General features: G+C 46.0%; 1 protein-coding gene across 1 annotated transcript in view; it reads right to left on the bottom strand.

The window, feature by feature from the left end:
• LOC126106533 (uncharacterized) overlaps nucleotides 1–15,699 on the bottom strand; it is a 439,607-nt gene that overhangs the window by 240,413 nt on the left and 183,495 nt on the right. The window contains exon 3 of the mRNA XM_049912858.1: nucleotides 9,140–9,180. The gene's annotated coding sequence lies outside the window, so the exon portion shown is untranslated. The remainder of the gene's footprint in view (nucleotides 1–9,139; nucleotides 9,181–15,699) is intronic.

Here is a 15,699-nt window from a genome sequence, read left to right as displayed (position 1 = left end):
AGGTTGCAGTGTCATATTTTTCTATGTGATAATCAAAATCTTCTGACCACCCCTAATACTCAGTACACATGCTGGTTGGTGAATACTGTGGAGTGCTCAGTGGAGCTGCACTCACTCGGTATCACGGATGCCAGGGCAGGGAAGCAGCCGTTTCGTGTGTAAAGTGCTCCGCAGGCCGGCGGGTAGCTAGTGGCTGCTGGAGTCGGAGATGCCGGCGGCACGCACAGTTAGCCGGCGCTGGGGGACACCGTTAGGCGGCGGTCGCGGGCGAGACGCGCCACGGCGCGGCCGGGCAAACACGCAAATATGTGCTGCGCAAATCGCAGCGCCGTGGACGCCGCGTTAGCTGCCGCTGTTGACTTTCACGGCGCGCCGGCATGCGTGCCAGGCACGCGTCCGCTAAAGCCGGCCAGCGCTGCGTCGATTCTCTCTCTCTCTCCCTGTACGTCTGTCGCCCTTGTTCTTGCCGTGTGACAAATCTACATCTGCAATCTGATAACCACTGCGAGGTGAATGGCATATGGTACTTCCCATTCTGCTTGCATTAGGGATTATTCCAGTTCCATCCGCTTACAAAGAGCAGGAAGAGTAATTCAGACATCGGAAATCCAGATAATTTTAGTGACTGGAAAAAAATTAACAAAGGAAGTTCCACAAGGGTCAATTTTCGGTCCACTCCTATTCCTTATTCAGACAGAATCACCTAAAACTTGCACCGCGGAAGTACACTACTGGCCATTAAAATTGCTACACCACGAAGATGACGTGCTACAGACGCATAATTTAACCGACGAAGATGCTGTGATATGCAAATGATTAGCTTTTCAGAGCATTCAAACAATGTTGGCGCCGGTGGCGACACCTACAACTTGCTGACACGAGCAAAGTTTCCAACCCATTTCTCATACACAAACAGCAGTTGACCGGCGTTGCCTGGTGAAACGTTGTTGCGATGCCTCGTGTAAGCAGGAGAAATGCGTACCATCACGTTTCCGACTTCGGATTGTAGCCTATCGCGATTACGGTTTATCGTATCGCGACACTGCTGCTCGCGTTGGTCGAGATCCAATGACTGTTACCAGAATATGGACTCGGTGGGTTCAGGAGGGTAACACGCAACGCCGTGCTGGATCCCAACGGCCTCGTATCACTAGCACTCGAGATGACAGGCATCTTATCCGCATGGCTGTAACGGATCGTGCAGCCACGTCTCGATCCCTGAGTCAACAGATGGGGACGTTTGTAAGACAACAACCATCTGCACGAACAGTTCGACGACGTTTGCAGCAGCACGGACTATCAGCTCGGAGTCCACGACCTTGACGCAGCATCACAGACAGGAGCGCCTGCGGTGGAGTACTCGACGACGAACCTGGGTGCACGAATGGCAAAACGTCACTTTTTCGGATGAATCCAGGTTCTGTTTACAGCATCATGATGGTCTCATTCGTGTTTGGCGACATCGCGGTGAAAGCACAGTGCCAGCGTCTATTCGTCATCGCCATACTGGCGTATCACCCGGCGTCATGTTATGGGGTGCCATTGGTTACAAGTCTCGGTCACCTCTTGTTCGCATTGACGGCACTTTGAAGAGTGGACATTACATTTCAGATGTGTTACGACCCGTGGCCCTACCCTTCATTCGATCCCTGCGAAACCCTACTTTTCAGCAGGATAATGCACTACCGCATGTTGCAGGTCCTGTACGCGCCTTTCTGGATACAGAAAATGTTCGACTGCTGCCGTGGCCAGGACATTCTCCACATCTATCACCAACTGAAAACGCCTGGTCAATGGTGGCCGAGCAACTGGCTCGTCACAATACGCAGTCACTACTCTCGATGAACTGTGGCATCGTGTTGAAGCTGCATGCGCAGCTGTACCTGTACACGCCATCCAAGCTCTGCTTGACTCAATGCCCAGGCGTATCAAGGCCGTTATTACGGCCAGAGGTGGTTGTTCTGGGTACTGATTTCTCAGGATCTATGCACCCGAATTGCCTGAAAATGTAATCACATGTCAGTTCTAGTATAATATATTTGTCCAATGAATACCCGTTTATCATCTGAATTTCTTCTTGGTGTAGTAATTTTAATGGCCAGTAGTGTATTATCGATGTGCGGTTTTCACAGAATGGATTGGTATTCAGAGGCGCGTGTTGTTACCCAATCAACATACTCAAATTTTTGTGAGCACTTGTCGACTGTTTCGTAAAGGCCTCGTCGCTACTGCTGTGGAGGCCGAGTTGCTGAGTTCGTGAAGCGGCTTCTGGTGCAGCACACCCCTAAGGCGGTTTCTCCCTCCCACTATTACACAGCTACGCCCCAGAATCAGGTAACAGAACGAAGATTCTACAACACTACAACAAATTAGTAACAAAGTCACACAAATGAGTTAAAAATGTTTACTTAATTTTGTGACTTGTTGAAATACGAGTCCGCATCACTGCTTGTAATATGATACAAAAATGTCCCCCAATGGCTAAATGCAAATAATCGTAGATAAACTTCACAGTACATAAGCATATACAATTTACAACAACTGTCTGTTCACTTCTAAAAGTTCACTATACGGCGTTCCCAGTCTAAGTCAGAACTGGACGATGATCTACGAGGATCATTCAATAATTAAAGAGACAAATTGACTGGGGAAAAAACTGTTGGTCGTGCAAGTTTGGTACTTTTATGGCCTTAAGTTGGCATCACTGGGATGAGCCCTGATCAGCTGATGTATCAACGTCGTTTTGTTTACAACCTCAAAAATACATTTGGATGTAGCGAGTCAGCTTGAAACGTCGACATTACTTCAAAAACGTTCTGTTATTCGTTTTTTACTTGGTGAAGAGAAACCATTGAATATATAGTGTAGAATGTCTAAAGTTTATGGTGAAGCTTGTATGCATCGTGCAAATTTTTACAAATGGGTAGAGCAGTTAAAAAATGATAGCGACTCAGTGACTGATGAACACCGCTCTGGCCAACCAGTTGCAGTTCCAAAGCCCTCACTTGAATTCATGGCATTATTCGTGCCGACCACCTTGTGACTGTGAAAATGATAGTTGATAAGGTTCAAATTAGTACTGGTACATTTCATAACATCATTCGTAACAAGCTGAAGTACCGCAAAACATGTGCAAGTTGGGTCCCAGAGGAGTTGACGCGGCTACACAAGGAAACGAAGTTGAGAGTGTGCACGGAGTTAAAGGAACGTTATGGAAGAGAAAGTGAGGACTTCCTCAATAAAATTTTAATTTGTGATGAAACTTGGGTTCACTATTATGAGCCAGAATCTAAAAGACAAAGCACGGAGTGGAAGCACACCAACTCACCTGTCAAGAAAAAATTCAAAACCTAAGCATCGGCAGGAACACTCATGTTGACGGTGGTTTGGGATTCTGAAGGTCCAGTTTTTTGGATTATCTCGAACAGCAGCGTAGAGTGAGCAGCCAGTACTACTCCGATTTGCTTTGAAACAAAACATGAGAGCGAGACGTGGTGGGCCTCAGAGGAGAGGTGTGATTCTCCAGCAAGACAACGCACGACCTCCTATTGCTCAACTAACGCTTGAAACCATCGACTAAATGGGCTGGGAAGTACAAGATGGCGTGAGAAGCACTGACGATAGCTTGTAGGCTGCTCAAGGAGTTAGTACACAGAAGAAACGATTCCCCGGGGCATGAGAGATGGCCACCAGCTCTGCAGTGAATACACTGCAGCCATCGGGCAAGGAATGCTGTTCAGAATGGCTTCTGTGGACGTAGGCGAAGCCAACATTACCATCAGCCATCGAGCCGTCGGTGTAAACCACTTCAGAGCCCCGGAACACGTCAAGAAACGAGGGTAAGTGTCAGCGGAGTCCTTAGGGTCATGCGAAAGGTCCAGACGAATCTGCGGCCTAGGTGAACACCATGGAGGTGTATGCGGACGGACCTGGATGGGGTGTGGTAAAGGAAAGGACAATATCACAAAGGCTTCATGAATGGATTGAGGAGACTCTATACAACGCAGCTTGTCATCCTTGACGGATAGAAATATTCAGACGCAAACTTACTCCATGGAGTACGTAACAGGACCAGTTTGCAATGTACACTCCTGGAAATTGAAATAAGAACACCGTGAATTCATTGTCCCAGGAAGGGGAAACTTCATTGACACATTCCTGGGGTCAGATGCATCACATGATCACACTGACAGAACCACAGGCACATAGACACAGGCAACAGAGCATGCACAATGTCGGCACTAGTACAGTGTATATCCACCTTTCGCAGCAATGCAGGCTGCTATTCTCCCATGGAGACGATCGTAGAGATGCTGGATGTAGTCCTGTGGAACGGCTTGCCATGCCATTTCCACCTGGCGCCTCAGCTGGACCAGCGTTCGTGCTGGACGTCCAGACCGCGTGAGACGACGCTTCATCCAGCCCCAAACATGCTCAATGGGGGACAGATCCGGAGATCTTGTTGGCCAGGGTAGTTGACTTACACCTTCTAGAGCACGTTGGGTGGCACGGGATACATGCGGACGTGCTTTGTCCTGTTGGAACAGCAAGTTCCCTTGTCGGTCTAGGAATGATAGAACGATGGGTTGGATGACGGTTTGGATGTACCGTGCACTATTCAGTGTCCCCTCGACGATCACCAGTGGTGTACGGCCAGTGTAGGAGATCGCTCCCCACACCATGATGCCGAGTGTTGGCCCTGTGTGCCTCGGTCGTATGCAGTCCTGATTGTGGCGCTCACCTGCACGGCGCCAAACACGCATACGACCATCATTGGCACCAAGGCAGAAGCGACTCTCATCGCTGAAGACGACACGTCTCCATTCGTCCCTCCATTCACGCCTGTCGCGACACCACTGGAGGCGGGCTGCACGATGTTGGGGCGTGAGCGGAAGACGGCCTAACGGTGTGCGGGACCGTAGCCCAGCTTCATGGAGACGGTTGCGAATGGTCCTCGCCGATACCCCAGGAGCAACAGTGTCCCTAATTTGCTGGGAAGTGGCGGTGCGGTCCCTACGGCACTGCGTAGGATCCTACGGTCTTGGCGTGCATCCGTGCGTCGCTGCGGTCCGGTCCCAGGTCGACGGGCACGTGCACCTTCCTCCGACCACTGGCGACAACGTCGATGTACCGTGGAGACCTCACGCCCCACGTGTTGAGCAATTCGGCGGTACGTCCACCCGGCCTCCCGCATGCCCACTATACGCCCTCGCTCAAAGTCCGTCAACTGCACATACGGTTCACGTCCACGTTGTCGCGGCATGCTACCAGTGTTAAAGACTGCGATGGAGCTCCGTATGCCACGGCAAACTGGCTGACACTGACGGCGGCGGTGCACAAATGCTGCGCAGCTAGCGCCATTCGACGGCCAACACCGCGGTTCCTGGTGTGTCCGCTGTGCCGTGCGTGTGATCATTGCTTGTACAGCCCTCTCGCAGTGTCCGGAGCAAGTATGGTGGGTCTGACACACCGGTGTCAATGTGTTCTTTTTTCCATTTCCAGGAGTGTATATAAATTACCTAGCGGATAACGTTGAAAGAGCTCGACGCATTTCGCCGATGACGCTACTATACAGAGGGTGATTCCGACATCTTCCTAAACATTTCGTACAGAAATGAGCAGCCGTAAGTCACAGATCGATATCGAGAGAATAAGTTGACATTCATTAGTGGAATGACATGGATTCTCAGTAGTTGCGTGGCGAATACGTACGTAGATCTCCCACGAGTATTATAAACCTCGTGTTCGTAATTGATCCAGAAAATGGTTCAAATGGCTCTGAGCACTATGGGAATTAACATCTATGGTCATCAGTCCCATAGAACTTAGAACTACTTAAACCTAACTAACCTAAGGACATCACACAACACCCAGTCATCACGAGGCAGAGAAAATCCCTGACCCCGCCGGGAATCGAACCCGGGAACCCGGGCGCGGGAAGCAAGAACGCTACCGCACGACCACGAGCTGCGGACTCGTAATTGATACAGTCCATGTTAATGTTCATAAGATTGTCCGGCATACGGGTTGGCGGACTTGTTTGTTAGGTCTGTTGGGACATGGCGCATAGACGTCATCTGAATGTTACTTAATAATAACTATAAATTCTAAATTAACGAACATCAGCTGCAAATTCTACAGCCCCTAACGAACGAAAAATATATCGAGACTGCGGATCAATGTGCAACAATTTAATCGTGTTTAACATTTGCTGTAACGTTTCTTGTGTTTGGAATATGAATGAAGATACTGCAACTAAGTGTTCACATAGAGTGAAAAGTAGACCTCACACTCAATACAGATGTAATTTAATAACAACAATTTAAATAAACTGTAGCACTGAAGAAGGCACAATGGTGCTTATAACTCTTTCGGTGACAAACTATTAATAACAAATTAGTTCTGTGTTTGCTTCATTCGGAATACTTTGTGCATTATGTGACGGATCGATGGATTTTTGACTCGTAGAGTCCGCAGCTCGTGGTCGTGCGGTAGCGTTCTTGCTTCCCGCGCCCGGGTTCCCGGGTTCGATTCCCGGCGGGGTCAGGGATTTTCTCTGCCTCGTGATGGCTGGGTGTTGTGTGATGTCCTTAGGTTAGTTAGGTTTAAGTAGTTCTAAGTTCTAGGGGACTGATGACCATAGATGTTAAGTCCCATAGTGCTCAGAGCAATTTTGACCCGTAGAACCCAGTGTGCTATACTGGTCGCCGAATGTTGACCACAGACAGTCTGGCAGGAGAGGTTCCCCCGCCCTTCCCCTCAGCCCCATGGCGCTGGTCAACCGCAGTAACCGATACCGACTGCGTTCCCTGTTAACTTCACATTCCTGGGAGATTTTTGCGGAAAGTTTCAAGAGCTTTCCACTGCCATTAAAACAATAACATCGTTCCATTTTAAATACAAACTGTCTTCAGTTGATATAAAATTACCGGCCCCTTTTCCGAAAACCTCGTTTTCATTATCTTGAATCTTTCACGAATTAAAAGCGGTGCTAGTTTTAGTCGATATAGTCCGTGTTACCACTCTCCCGTTCTGTGTGTGGACAGCTGTAATCTGTTTTTCTATTCCTCTCCCCCCCTCCTCAGCATTTCGAAAATCTTCTTCCGTTTTAAATTTTCAGCATCAAGTAACAAAAAAAACATTTATCATTCATCAAACGAATTAGAGCTTGAGCAATAACATGTGAATAACTAATTATTTTTTAAAGACGCTTCTGGGTGTCTAATAAAGGACAGTAAGTGCGTGTGCAGCCGAGAACAAACAATTAGCCGTATGCGCCAATGCCCTCTCTGCCCGTTTTCATGCTCGGTGCAAGACAGTGCCCTAGACGTGGCTCAGTTTTCGACAAATGGTGTCTGAATGTAGATTTCGTCATTTCCTTTGTCTTGTTAATTTACTTTTTATAATCTATGTACATATAACTAAGATTCTCATGTAATCATGTATATATACAGGGTGTTTCAAAAATGACCGGTATATTTGAAACGGCAATAAAAACTAAACGAGCAGCGATAGAAATACACCGTTTGTTGCAATATGCTTGGGACAACAGTACATTTTCAGGCGGACAAACTTTCGAAATTACAGTAGTTACAATTTTCAACAACAGATGGCGCTGCGGTCTGGGAAACTCTATAGTACGATATTTTCCACATATCCACCATGCGTAGCAATAATATGGCGTAGTCTCTGAATGAAATTACCCGAAACCTTTGACAACGTGTCTGGCGGAATGGCTTCACATGCAGATGAGATGTACTGCTTCAGCTGTTCAATTGTTTCTGGATTCTGGCGGTACACCTGGTCTTTCAAGTGCCCCCACAGAAAGAAGTCACAGGGGTTCACGTCTGGCGAATAGGGAGGTCAATCCACGCCGCCTCCTGTATGTTTCGGATAGCCCAAAGCAATCACACGATCATCGAAATATTAATTCAGGAAATTAAAGACGTCGGCCGTGCGATGTGGCCGGGCACCATCTTGCATAAACCACGAGGTGTTCGCAGTGTCGTCTTAGGCAGTTTGTACCGCCACAAATTCACGAAGAATGTCCAGATACCGTGATGCAGTATTCGCTCCGGATCTGAAAAATGGGCCAATGATTCCTTTGGAAGAAATGGCGGCCCAGACCAGTACTTTTTGAGGATGCAGGGACGATGGGACTGCAAAATGGGGCTCTTTGGTTCCCCATATGCGCCAGTTCTGTTTATTGACGAAGCCGTCCAGGTAAAAATAAGCTTCGTCAGTAAACCAAATGCTGCCCACATGCATATCGCCGTCATCAATCCTGTTAGCGAATGTCTCTTGTGCAGCAATGGTAGCGGCGCTGAGGGGTTGCCGCGTTTGAATTTTGCATGGATAGAGGTGTAAACTCTGGCGCACGAGACGATACGTGGACGTTGGCGTCATTTGGACCGCAGCTGCAACACGGCGAACGGAAACCCGAGGCCGCTGTCGGATCACCTGCTGCACTAGCTGCGCGTTGCCCTCTGTGGTTGCCGTACGCGGTCGCCCTACCTCTCCAGCACGTTCATCCGTCACGTTCCCAGTCCGTTGAAATTTTTCAAACAGATCCTTTATTGTATCGCTTTTCGGTCCTTTGGTTACATTAAACCTCCGTTGAAAACTTCGTCTTGTTGCAACAACACTGTGTTCTAGGCGGTGGAATTCCAACACCAGAAAAATCCTCTGTTCTAAGGAATAAACCATGTTGTCTACAGCACACTTGCACTTTGTGAACAGCACACGCTTACAGCAGAAAGACGACGTACAGAATGGCGCACCCACAGACTGCGTTGTCTTCTATATCTTTCACATCACTTGCAGCGCCATCTGTTGTTGAAAATTGTAACTACTGTAATTTCGAAAGTTTGTCCGCCTGAAAATGTACTGTTGTCCCAAGCATATTGCAACAAACGGTGTATTTCTATCGCTGCTCGTTTAGTTTTTATTGCCGTTTCAAATATACCGGTCATTTTTGAAACACCCTGTATTTTATTCTGTGCATTTAGCTTGCTTCTGACACATTCAAATAAGATCTCATCCTTTGCTTTTTTTAACTCGTGGTGGTATCCCCCTGAATTACTAGCATCACGATTACTTGATAAATAATTAATAAAAGTTGTTGGAAATATGTGCTCACCTAATGAAAACTCTCCAGCAATTCCGGTGAGGACTGACAACCTGAAACAAAGACAAAACGTAAACAGTTAGTAGTTTCGCGGCATTGTGAAGTCATATTGTAATTTACACGTCAGCATTTGCTGTTATCCAGTGTACACTTGTACTTTAAACGTGTCCTTAGTTTCTGTTACAAGCAGCGAATATTGTTAAATGCCTTATTCTCAGGCACTTGAATGATACTACCAGTTTTTTAGCCGTACAAGATAAAAAATAAAATGAAATTAAGTTAAAAAAGAAGGTAAACAGGTTTCCTATCAACTGTAACCTGTATAATTATGCGAAGGCACACTATAAGACGAAACACTACTTCTCTTGAAAGTCTACAGACTACACAGGTTGATGGATATGAATGACAACCGACACACATACACAGGCTGATTTTTGCTGGAAAGAGAAGATAAGCAGTTGTTAACATCCCACTTGGAAAATAAATGGACATGATTTAGTTCCAGTGTGATGGACGTAGAGGAAATATGGTCAAAGTTTTAACGGATTGTAGATCGCGTTCTGGTGATTTTAAGCCGAATAAATGGTTTAGGACAGAAAAGAAACCATCGAAATGTAAAAACAGTATTCGGAAATTGCTAAGGAAGCAAAGACTAAATGGTAACTTATCCAAATCCTCAGTTGCTGCAGGTGGTGTTGATATACCTCAATGGGAACATGCTGAAAATGTGTGCCCCGACCGGGACTCGAACCAGGGCTCTCCTGCTTACATGGCAGACGTTCTATCCATCTGAGCCACCGAGGACACAGATGAATAGCGCGACTGCAGGGACTTATCCCTTGTACGCTCCCCGTGAGACCTACATTCCCAACTGCCCACAATCTACATTCGTAATATTTTCCCATCCACTCATTACTCGCGCCAACTAAGGCGACGATTCCCGTAAGAGTTCGGGCAACCTGTGCGCATTCGCACAGACGAAGGTCAATGGCCGGGTAGCCTTTAACTATATATGAAGATAGTAACTGTTCTCAAAGAAACAGATACCACTGATGACCGTGCAGCTTCTCTAGAATAAATAATAATCCAAACCCTCAGCTGCCGACAGGTGTGTCATTTATTCTATAGAAGCTGCACGGTCATCACTGGTATCTGTTCTTTTGAGAACAGTTACTGTTCTTTTGAGAACAGTTACTATCTTCATATACAGGGTGAGTCACCTAACATTACCGCTGGATATATTTCGTAAACCACATCAAATACTGACGAATCGATTCCACAGACCGAACGTGAGGAGAGGGGCTAGTGGAATTGGTTAATACAAACCATAAAAAAATGCACGGAAGTATGTTTTTAACACAAACCTACGTTTTTTTAAATGGAACCCCGTTAGTTTTGTTAGCACATCTGAACATATAAACAAATGCGTAATCAGTGCCGTTTGTTGCATTGTAAAATGTTAATTACATCCGGAGATATTGTAACCTAAAGTTGACGCTTGAGTACCACTCCTCCGCTGTTCGATCGTGTGTATCGGAGAGCACCGAATTACGTAGGGATCCAAAGGGAACGGTGATGGACCTTAGGTACAGAAGAGACTGGAACAGCACATTACGTCCACATGCTAACACATTTTTATTGGTCTTTTTCACAGACGCACATGTACATTACCATGAGGGGTGAGGTACACGTTCGACGGGCGTTTCATAGGACGTGGAGGACGCATAAATTGGCCAGCCCGTTCTCCTGATCTTACACCTCTGGACTTCTTTCTGTGGGGTACGTTAAAGGAGAATGTGTACCGTGATGTGCCTACAATCCCAGAGGATATGAAACAACGTATTGTGGCAGCCTGCGGCGACATTACACCAGATATACTGCGGCGTGTACGACATTCATTACGCCAGAGATTGCAGTTGTGTGCAGCAAATGATGGCCACCACATTGAACATCTATTGGCCTGACATGTCGGGACACACTATTCCACTCCGTAATTGAAAACGGAAACCATGCGTGTACGTCTACCTCACCCCTCATAGTAATGTACATGTGCGTCAGTGAAAAAGACCAATAAAAAGGTGTTAGCATGTGGACGTAATGTGCTGTTCAAGTCTCTTCTGTACCTAAGGTCCATCACCGTTCCCTTTGGATCCCTACGTAATTCGGTGCTCTCCGATACACACGATCGAACAGCAGAGGAGTGGTACTCAAGCGTCAACTTTAGGTTACAATATCTCCGGATGTAATTAACATTTTACAATGCAACAAACGGCACTGATTACGCATTTGTTTATATGTTCAGATGTGCTAACAAACCTAACGGCGTTCCATTTAAAAAAACGTAGGTTTGTGTTAAAAAAACATACTTCCGTGCATTTTTTTATGGTTTGTATTAACCAATTCCACTAGCCCCTCTCCTCACGTTCGAGCGGTAACGTTAGATGACTCACCCTGTATAGTTAAAGGCTATTCAGCTATTGACCTTCATCTGTGGGAATGCCCACAGGTTGTCCGAACTCTTACGGGAATCGTCGCCTTAGTTGGCGCGAGTAATGAGTGGATGGGCAAATATTACGAATGTAGATTGTGGGCAGTTGGGAATGTGGGTCTCACGGGAAACGTGCAAGGTATAAGTCCCTGCAGTGACGCTATTCATCTGTGGACTCCGTGGTTCAGATCGACAGAGCGTCTTCCATGTAAGCAGGAGATCCTGGGTTCAAGTTCCGGTCGGGGCACACATTTTCAGCTATCTCCATTGAGGTAGTTCAACAACACCTATCGGCAGCTGAGGGTTTGGATTAATTATCAACTACTCTAGAGAAGCTGCACGGCCACCAGTGGTATGTGTTCCTTGGAGAAGACTTACTATCTTCATGTGAGGCAGAGAGTGCTGCACACTTGGTTAAATATAGCGTGGGCAAATTTTGATTCACCAACTTTATCAGAAATTCGTGTGGCTGTAAAAAAATTGTGGGGCGAAACACACAACCGCAGTCGTACCTAAGCAAAAAATCTTTCCGATAACCCGGGAAAATTCGGTACCTACGCAGAATCACTGAGTGGGTCGAAGGTTTCTACCTAGACCCTCGGTGACCAGTCTGGTGTGAAAACAGAAGACAACAAAAGGAAAGCTTACGTTTTATGCAATTAGGTGACAAAAGCCGTTGGATAAGGAAATGGACATTCTCAGATGGCAGGAGTATCGCTTGAACAAGGTACAAAAGGGTAGTGCGCTTGTGAAGCTATTATTTGCACTCAGGTGACGCATGTGGAAAGGTTTCGCACGTGACTATGGCCGCACTACGGGCATTAACAGTCTCGGAACGCGGAATCGTTCAAATGGCTCTGAGCACTATGGGACTTAACATCTGAGGTCATCAGTCCCCTAGAACTACTTAAACCTAGGTAAACTAAGGACATCACACACAGCCATGCCCGAGGCAGGATTCGAACCTGCGACAGTAGTGGTCGCGCGGTCCAGAATGTGGTGCCTAGAACCGCTCGGTCACCCCGGCCGGCTTCGTTTTAAGTGCTCGCCGAACGGTCGTGAGCTCTAGGTACCTCAGACTGGACGTGCTGAGTTGATATTAATCAGGGATGCCGTTAAGGCGACAAAGACGCCATTATCAACAATTCATACTGTCCAAGATGCTACTCCAGGCGGGTGTAAAATCAATATGGCAACGGAAAATAATAAACGGTAAAATGAAGATGTGGCCCTGTCTGACTACCCCCTGAAGCAGATCTTCGGATCTCTTAATTTTAGCCGGCCGCGGTGGTCTAGCGGTTCTGGCGCTGCAGTCCGGAACCGCGGGACTGCTACGGTCGCAGGTTCGAATCCTGCCTCGGGCATGGGTGTGTGTGATGTCCTTAGGTTAGTTAGGTTTAAGTAGTTCTAAGTTCTAGGGGACTTATGACCTAAGATGTTGAGTCCCATAGTGCTCAGAGCCATTTTTTTCTTAATTTTATAAATTACAATCTAAACATAAATGAATAATGAAGGCAACTAATCCTGCTAAATGATAAACGTTGTTCCTGCTTATATATTTACTGCAAAATAAAAAAAATTAGATTACTAAGTTAACATTTCCTAAGTAAAATTACTAATCAGTTGCCCAACTCTCCCCTTATTATGACTGTGCGGTCTAATATCTATAACACGAAATGACTGACATCATATATATACCAAGCACAGGAAGACACTACTTTCAGAGATAACCTACTGTGGTGTGGAACCTCGGTGGAATTAAACTAATGTCATCACAGCTGTTTAGTTTTTATAGCACTAATAAGCCGAAGCAATTTACGATATCACCGTATGTACTGCGCCCGGTGCGTCCGAGTGATGGTTCTGGTAGTTGTCTGCGACGATGGAAGAACTCCAGCCACAAACAAACTCTTTCAAACACTAGGACGGCAGAAGGCGGTCCTCTGACTAATACACTAATACTGCCTTCTCCTCTCGGTGTTCTACAGACGAGAAACGCGAACTCCCAACTACAAGGACGGAGTTCAGATAACGTCTCAACGTAAGTATAGGCGGAGGAAGTGCTCTCAATTACTGAACGCTGCGTACTCAACGACGATTTCCAACCCGGAGATGAAGTCCAGAATCGTGTAGGTTCGCAACAGTACAGCACCTAACTGTTCTAACTATAAACTCTCCTCAGACCAAAGACAGCAAGCCCGTCTGTATCAACAAAGCTGATATCGGGCGACCGTCACACACGGGCGCTCACAACGGAAGACCTCGTCTCTCCAGCGCTGCCCTCCCAGCAAGGCTCGGCTCCCCACCCTCGTAATTCCCAAAACGAATCATATTCCCGAAACCACGGAATATTCTCCCTCTTTATAGATTCTTCCGAACGCCGACCAACCATATTTTAGTCTTTTGTCGTCCACTTTGCAAGGAAGAACCTATACTCGTACAATGGTACGATTCTGGGTAGAAATCCTTGTAAATAACCCAGCCTGCGTGGTTTTCGAGTTGTCGCTTCTTTGTTCCTCTCACCTGCGTCCAAGATTACCGCAGTTTCCGAAGTATAATCCTTCCGGTTCGGCTACAAACCGGTCGGTCGCGACTCTATTATGCTTCAGTGCTTAGGTGCTAAGACGTCCTTCTCCTACTCCCTGTGTTTCGGCAGGACCAACACCTGTGCGGACCTTTCGCCCAGAGCTTGAGTTCTGCCTGCCGTTTCATCTCCACTGGCGTTCCAACCTCTACTAGTGTAGGCAATCATTCATTACGCCGTGTTTATTATAAAGACACTCTGTCACCTTTAGTGCAATAAGCGTTAACAATTATTTACAAGACGTACGTGATAATGTCAGTCTCCTTTATATATTCATATATACGATGTACAACCTATCACATGATACCTAATTGTTTTAATATAATCCATTATGGAGTCGAGGTAGCAGTTGTCGTTACACTGGTTATCACTGTTAGCATTCAACCGCGATTCTTAAACATATATCTTAACAACGCGTTTCAAGAGACAATGCTCCCATCATCAGGTTGTAAAATCTATGTCATGAAATTAAACGGACTAAAAAGACAAAATACCATCACAAATAGTTGGGAAGTGCATATAGTAAAATATATTTTTAAGCCATACGATGTTAATACCGTTAAGAGAATAGCGATGAACAACGGTTACAGAACAGATATGGTTAAAAAACTGTTACGGAAAAGTAATAAGCGCAAAAAGAATAAACCTGATGGAGAGAAAGTGAAAATTATCACGATGCCATACTACGGAACAGTCTCACAAAAGATAGCAAATATTTTTAAGCCATACGATGTTAAAATAACTTTTCAGACTAATAACCTAGTGAGGTACAGCCTTAAGCACGATATTGGCGAGAAGAGAAATAAGTTTGAAAGATCGGGAGTTTATAAGATTCAGTGCAGAACTTGTGATGCAAAATATATAGGGCAGACTGGAAGATCATTCGCGATCCGGTATAAAGAACATAAAGATGCGTTCAGGTTAGGAAATTATGACAAATCAGCTGTTGCGAACCATATATATGAAACAGGCCATCCCCTTAATAGCATAGAAGACAACGTAGAAATATTGCATGTAGAAAAGAAAGGGAGGAAACTTGATTTACTAGAGGAATTCGAGATAGCTATCCACGAAAAGAAACAAAGCAATATTCTAAATGCACAAGATAATTTTAAGGAAATGAGATTTTTTAGCGGGTTTTTAGAATTATTTTAGGGTAGGTATGCGACTTTAAACTTGTAGCATGTCACTGACGGAGTTGCGAGAGGCTAACGATGGCAGACCAATGCAATAAGGAAATCAGGCGCCCAATAGGATAGCGTTACCGTCAAGCACACGGCTGTAACCACGCCACAACACCTAGGCACGTCAGTCCACAACAGCTCCCGAGCCGGCACAGTGCGACAGCATATTTGGTAGCTATGGGACGGCCATCGACTTGTGTCAACAACTTCATTGTAAGACGAGGACGCACAGTCCAATATACTTTTAATTCTGTTTTACTATATGGACTTCCCAACTATTTGTGATGGTATTTTGTCTTTTTAGTCCGTTTAATTT

This window comes from Schistocerca cancellata, chromosome 10 (genome assembly GCF_023864275.1).
Source record: "Schistocerca cancellata isolate TAMUIC-IGC-003103 chromosome 10, iqSchCanc2.1, whole genome shotgun sequence".
NCBI classification, from domain to species: Eukaryota; Metazoa; Arthropoda; class Insecta; order Orthoptera; family Acrididae; genus Schistocerca; species Schistocerca cancellata.
The sequence above is the reverse complement of the archived record's forward strand: the minus strand, read 5'-3'. Positions and strand labels throughout refer to the sequence as shown.